Source organism: Dipodomys spectabilis, unplaced genomic scaffold (genome assembly GCF_019054845.1).
Source record: "Dipodomys spectabilis isolate Male_0828 unplaced genomic scaffold, ASM1905484v1 ptg000083l, whole genome shotgun sequence".
NCBI classification, from domain to species: domain Eukaryota; kingdom Metazoa; phylum Chordata; class Mammalia; order Rodentia; family Heteromyidae; genus Dipodomys; species Dipodomys spectabilis.
In genome coordinates, this window is record NW_024870760.1 from 1,058,790 (window position 1) to 1,065,669 (window position 6,880).

At 42.1% G+C, this 6,880-nt stretch overlaps 1 pseudogene; it reads right to left on the reverse strand.

The window, feature by feature from the left end:
- Nucleotides 1-4,484: 4,484 nt before the first annotated feature.
- On the reverse strand, nucleotides 4,485-5,717 carry LOC122110974 (annotated as a pseudogene).
- Between the last annotated feature and the right edge of the window lie 1,163 nt (nucleotides 5,718-6,880).

The window sequence follows — 6,880 nt, forward strand, 5'->3', positions numbered from 1 at the left end:
TTATGGCAAAAAGTGCTTTTTAGTCTTTTTTTCCCCTTACATTTTGGACATTTTATAACACTACCCTTGATGGATGTTATTCTGTCTTGGAACTCATTGTCCCAATGTGTAACATTCATCTAAGATTTTTAAGTAAACCTTTCAAAAATGTTTCTTTTTAAAAAGGGAATTGTAAGTCACCTTTGAGATTTGCTTAATACAGAAGTTACCCTTGTAAAGTCAGGATTGCTAGGATACCCATGAAGGTTTTTGAGTTGTAAATAAACTTTGAGCTGTGAGTGCAATATCAAAAGCAATTTGCAAATTTTAAATTTGTAAGTAAATGAGCTGTCAGTGCAAAAATAAACAATTGAGAAATTTTGTGGGCCTCAGTTTTAATTGCCACTTAGGTCAATCTACCCCAGAAGTGTTTTTTTAACTCCCATTTATTTCTAAGCACTAATAGTTTCTAGTTACACAGTGTTTTTTTAAGAGTGCGTTGTCACTTTCATATTATTTAACTTGATCTTAAATGCCATATGGGCAGGAGATGGGCTTATATTTAAATTGTAGAGGTAGAGCCAAGCTTTTGAGATAAGTACATTGGAATGTATACTTAAAAGGTTGATGGCTCCTTTTGAGTTTTCAAAAGGATTAAAGGGGAATAGCTATCATTCAGTGAAGTGTCTTGTTTCTGCATTTGGTTGAAGTGGATAATACAAATGCTTCCAACAAATACTAAGCTCATATAAATTGGTAAATCTGTACTTTTTCTACTTCTAAAAGAACTGCACATGCCAGTAATAAAGTTTTATATTTGGATGATGCATGCCCCCCCACAGTATGGGAATAAAAAAGACTGATGTCCCCAGAATGTTGTATTTCCTTTAGATCTTTTACTTTGCTTACCATTTCCTTCTCTACTAATTTGAGATCTGTGTCACTATCCAGGTCTTAGTGTTTTACTACATGTGTATACTACATGTTTTAAAGTGCTATGAATGTATCTGTTAACTGGGAATTGTCTAGCTTCACCTTTGCCTAATTTTTTTTTGGTAGGTCGTGTGGCTTGAACTCTGGGCCTGGGTGCTGTCCCTCAGCTCTTCAGCTCAAGGCAAGTGTTCTACCACTTGAGCCACAGCGCCACTTCCGAGGTATATTTATAATGTTAAGAATGTTGACTATTGGGTCATAGGGGAAAAAAAAAACATTTTGATTAAATTTTGCATCTCCAAACTTAATTCCCTTGAGACAGCTCCTATTCTATGAGCTTGAAGCAGCTTTAACCCATGGTTGTGTTTTCTGAAAGGAGATTTGAAACACCAGTGCCTAAAGGTCCGCCACTACTGTGAAGCCTGTTGATCCATTGTAGTCACTGCTTGATGTGTCTACGTTGGTTGGGGGGTACCACCTTCCAGAATGTTTGTAGTAAGCCCACACGACCTCTTAGCTCTTCAGTTTTTGAGTCTCAGGTACACAGGCTGGCCAGGAGGGCTGTTGATATGTGTCTATTTAATAAACGCATGCAATTTTAGATATATCTTAAAGGAAGAGATGAATGAAGGTCTCCATGTGATTTATGTACTTAAATTTTGTGGTGATGGGGTTGAATTGGGCCTGGACTCTGTCCCTGAGCTTTTTGCTCAAGGCTAGTGCTGAGCTACAGCTCCATTTTCTGTTTTCTGGTGGTTAATTGGAGAGAAGGGTCTTAAGGACTTTCCTGCCATGGCTGGCTTTGAATCTTGATCTTCAGATCTCAGCCTTCTGAATAGCTAGGATTACAGATGTAAGCCACCAGCATCCAACTTTCTGTATGTGAGAACTTTTATTCTCCCCCCCTTCTCCCTCCTTCCCTCCCCTTCTCTTTTTTCTTTTCTATTTTCCCTCCCTCCCTCCCTTCCTTCCTTTCTTTTCTTTCTTCCTTCCTTCCTTCCTTTCTTTCTTTCTTTCTTTGCTTTCTTTCTTTCTTTCTTTCTTTCTTTCTTTCTTTCTTTCTTTCTTTCTTTCTTTCTTTCTTTCTTTCTTTTTTGCTTCCTTTCTTCCTTCCCTCCCTCCTTCCCTCCCTCCCTCCTTTCTTTTTCATTCTTTCTTCCTTTCTTGCTTCCCTGCTTCTTTCCCTCCCTTCCTCCCTCCCTCCCTCCCTCCCTCCCTCTCTCCCTCCCTCCCTCTCTCCCTTCCTTCCTTCCTTCCTTCCTTCCTTCCTTCCTTCCTTCCTTCCTTCCTTCCTTCCTTCCTTCCTTCCTTCCTTCCTTCCTTCCTTCCTTCCTTCCTTCCGTCCTTCCTTCCGTCCTTCCTTCCGTCCTTCCTTCCGTCCTTCCTTCCTTCCTTCCTTCCTTCCTTGTGCTGGGGCTTCAACTCAGGGCCTGGGCATTGTCCCTAAGCTTCTTTTCATCAAGGTTAACCCTCTACCACTTGAGCCCCAGTGCCACTTCTGGCTTTTTCTCTTTATGTGATACTGAGGAATGGACCCAGGGCTTCAAGCATGTTAGGCAAGCACTCTATCACTAAGCCACATTCTCAGCCCTGTATGTGAGATCTTTACCAAGTCATTTGTGCTTAAGCATATGATGCAGAAGGTGTGGGTGATAGTGAAGGTTTTTCTAGCCTCTTTAGGAAAGGGGAAATGAAACAATTATCTATGAAAGTTCAAAATTTCTGGGTCACAGGATTTGCATTGCCAAGTTCATGGCAATTATCTGGAGTCAAGTACCAGTCTTAAAATAATCTCTTTTTTAGTACTATTTTACTTAAATTCATAACCATTGTAATCCCTGCGTTTGAATTTGTGGCACCTGGTTCAGATATTTCTCACAAATTAGCCAATTCTGCCTGTAAAATATTTTTGCCTTATGCTGAGTATTTGCATTTAGGGTTGTATTAGATTAAAATTTTGGGATCTCACCAAAAACACAACAAAGAAACAGCTTTGACATTATAGACTAATTATATATAACATACATACATAATTTTTCATCTAGTAGCTGCACAATATACTTTTTTTTTTCAACAGTCCATGGGACATTCCAAAATGGACTATTCTAGGTTATACAGCATGTCTCAGCAAATTTAAGAAGGTTGAAATAAACCGGTGTCCTGTCAGAACAGGACACAGATCTTTTGAGAACAAAAGAAACCACAGAAAATAAACAAATGAAGATGGAGCACATTGCTGAAAGATCAGTGGGTCATCAAGATAAGAAGGGAAACCAGAAGTTCCTAGAATCTAATGAAAATATCCCACAACCTTTGGGACACAGCAAAGGCAGTTCTAAGAGGAAAGTTTATAGCTATAAGCACCTACATTTCCAAATCTCAGTGCATGCTTTTAGAAGAGCAACAAATCTCAAGCTAGTAGATGGGAAGAAATGATAAATGATCAGAAATGTCCTAGTGACTAAAAGAACTACACAGGAACAAAATAAAGTTTGTTTTTTGAAAAGATAAAATTGGTAAGCCTTTAGCCAATCTGACCAAAAGAAAATAAATCACCTCAATAAAATTAAGAAAAATAGGATATCCAACAAATATGAGTGAAATTAAGACATTATAAAGGGAAAGTTATAAATATACAAACTGGAAAATCTGAAAAAAGGGATATATTCCTAGATAATTTCAGTGTGTCAAAATCGAGCAAAGGATATAAGCCATTGAAATGGCAATAAAGAATCACCTGGCAAAAGTCCAGCTGAAATCTATCAAGACCTTTAAAGAAGAACTAAAACCATACTCTTCAAACTTTGGTGAAATAGAAAGGGAGGGATTATTACCAAATGAATCCTGTGTAGCCATCATCCCCAAACTCACAGGCTCAACAAAACAATAGACCAGTTTCTTTGAACATAATTTCTTTTTTTTTTCCCTCTGGGAAAAACCACCACTCATGACTAATAAATTAGTCATGAGAAACTGGACTTGGAATCAGGGCATGTCTTACACACACGGTTCATTTAGGTCTTCTCGTGAATCTTTTGAACTTTTAAAACAGCCAATCTGGATCATTTCTTAGGTCATTTAGCAAACCCTTGGCTGTTGCTAGATTGTTCGCACTGGTTTCAGTTTTGCCAAGTAAGCCACCAAAGTGTCCGTGATAGTCCTGAGCATCTTTAAGTCCGTCTCCATTTGACTCAATGAGGACTTCAGGTTGTCTAGAGAAGCAAGTTTGTTCAGTAACTCCTGAGGAGGCAGATAGGCGGCCTGGGCCTGGTCCTGCAACTGGTCATTCACATCACTGTGGAGGGCCAGCTGGGTCTCTTCCAAGTGTCTCAGGTGCTCTTCTAGCTCTTGGGAGTCATTCTAGGCTCTTGGTCCAGCGCAGAGAGACCACTTGAACCAAATGGACTCTGTCCTCTACACTGGAGCCTGGAGTCCAGTCCTTGATTGTTCTGGAGTGCATCTACAGCATCGAAGCTTTGGAAATCATCTTCCTGGGGCCTCTGGGCCTCCACCTTCAGCTGGAGTAGCTCTTCTTCCAGCTTCCTGGTCTTCTGGGGGAGGTGAGAGGTGGACTACTTGGATTGGTGGGGTTTCTCAGAAAGGACCTGCAGGAGATAGTTTTTGCACCTCTGTGTAGATGTCAGGCTCCCTGCAGCAAGTTCCTCAGGCGTTAATTTCCTCTGGCTTCTCTTCTGGACTTTGGTGAAGATGGCATATCGTTGATGGATTTTGAGAGTGTCAGCCACTCCTTCACCATGTACTCCAGGGGCGTGAAGTCATACTCTTGGGCACCTCTCACCATGTGTATTTCTGAGAGGTCTTTGAAGATCTTGTTCTTCCACTTCTGTAGGCCTTCACTGATGCAGTTGATCTCACACTCTCCTTGCTTCACCACCTCCATGAGGTCCTGCTTATGCTGGGAAGCTTCTCAAGATGGACTCAAAGGTCCCAAATGTGGCTGGCAGAGACTGCACTTCTTCATCCAAGCCCTGCAAGCCCTGGCTCAGCTCCTCGCGCTGCCAGGAGCAGGACTGGTGGCTGCGCTGGACCTGCTGGACTTGGTCCAGGATGTGGTAGATATACCTGCCAGAGAAGGCGGAGGCAGCCACCAGGGAGAGGTAGAAGAGGAGGTGGAGCATCTGGCTAAGGTGGCGCAAGCCAGCGGAGGAGGCAGAGGATGCAGCCGTGGACCCGGTGCCCTTGTAGTGGCTGCCTTGTGGTGTGGGCTGCAACAGCAGTGGTAGTGGTGGCTGGTATAACAGCTGGGAGCGGGAGTGGCAGCAGGGGTCTGAGGAACAATTTCAAAATTTGAAATGGTGCTAGGGAAACAGGACACCCATTTGCAGTAGACTGGATTTCTGTTGTCTTGCACGCATACCAATTTAAAATGGATCAAAGACTTCAATCTAATATCTGATACTCTGAAACAACTACAGAAACACATAGGAGGAATAGGCAGGAACTTTCTGAGTTGAGTTCCAGGGGCCCAGCATATAGGAGAATGGGCAAATAGGATTGCATCAACCGAAAATGTTTGTGCAGTGTAGGGCACAGCTGTTAAGCTAAAAAGAGACCCTACAAAATGGGAGAATTTTGCCAGCTATACATCTGACAAGGTTTTGTGCTGTTTGCATATGTATAGCAACATGCTTAGACTTAATACATTCTACTTAATTTATTCAAGCTTCAGATACAACCCATACAGATAACTAACTCATGCCTAATTCTACTAAGCGTGTCCCACACTCAGGGGCGCTCATGTGGCATGTCATGTTGAGGATGTCCTCTGGGCTGCTCCCAGTCATTGAGAGAAGCAGCCAGTTTGCTGTGGCAGGCTCTAGCCGTGGGTCAGTCTGATGGTCCGATGTAAAGTCACCTCACTCAGGCAGTCCATCTGGCTGGGTCTCTCCTGCCCTGGGTTTTTATATGTTTTAGGCTGGGCCTTTCATTTCTGGCTATGTCTGATTTTCAGGCTTGCTTCTATGGCATCTTTGCTTCTGGTTACATCTGGCAAGCGATGAGGGTGGAGCCGACTTGCCTCTGGCTGGGTCTGGTTATCTTGTGGGCTAGTTGCCTTGGTGATGGCTCTCCAGGCTCCCTGGGTGGGTCCTTATCTCTATCTTCCATACTTCTAACTCCTAATTCATATAATTTCACAGCACACATACATTCAATATATTCCTATTCAGTAGCCTACCATGTCAGTATTCAATAACACACTATGTCAGTATTCCATAATTTTCACTACAGGGTTGAATATACAGACAGTTCAAGAAACAACTCTCAAAGAATTGATAACCTAATAAGTGGGCAAAGAAGCTAAATAGAGACTTCTCAGAAGTAAAAATAGCCAGGCTGGGAAGGTGGCTCAGTGGTAGCGCTTGCCTTGAATGTATGAGGCCCTGGGTTCGATTCCCCAGCACCACATAAGAGAAAAAGCCGGAAGAGGCGCTGTGGCTCAAGTGGTAGTGCGCTATCCTTGAGCTGAAGAGCTGAGGGACAGCGCCCAGGCCCAGAGTTCAGGCCTCACGACTGGACCCCCCCCTCCAAAAAAAAAGAAGTAAAAATAGCCAATATGCAGATGAAGAAATGTTTAACATCTCTGGCCATGAAGGAAATACAAATCAAAACAGATTTCATCTCACCTCAGTTAACAATGACTATCAAGAATAGGAACAACAGATTCCCGTGGGGATGTGGGGGAAAAGAAACACTTCTTACATTGTTGGTGGGAGTGCAGTACACTGGAAGACAATTTGGAGTCTTCAAAGAACGAATCATAGCTACCTATGATTAACTACCTATAACTATACCTATGATCAAGTGGTACTACTCTTACAGTGAAGACACTTGCCAAGTTAAGCAAATAGTCCAGATTCCGCACAAAGAAAATTATACATAGTGAGATTATATTATTATATAGCTATATACCTATATATAATGAAAATATTACTCATCCATCAAGAAT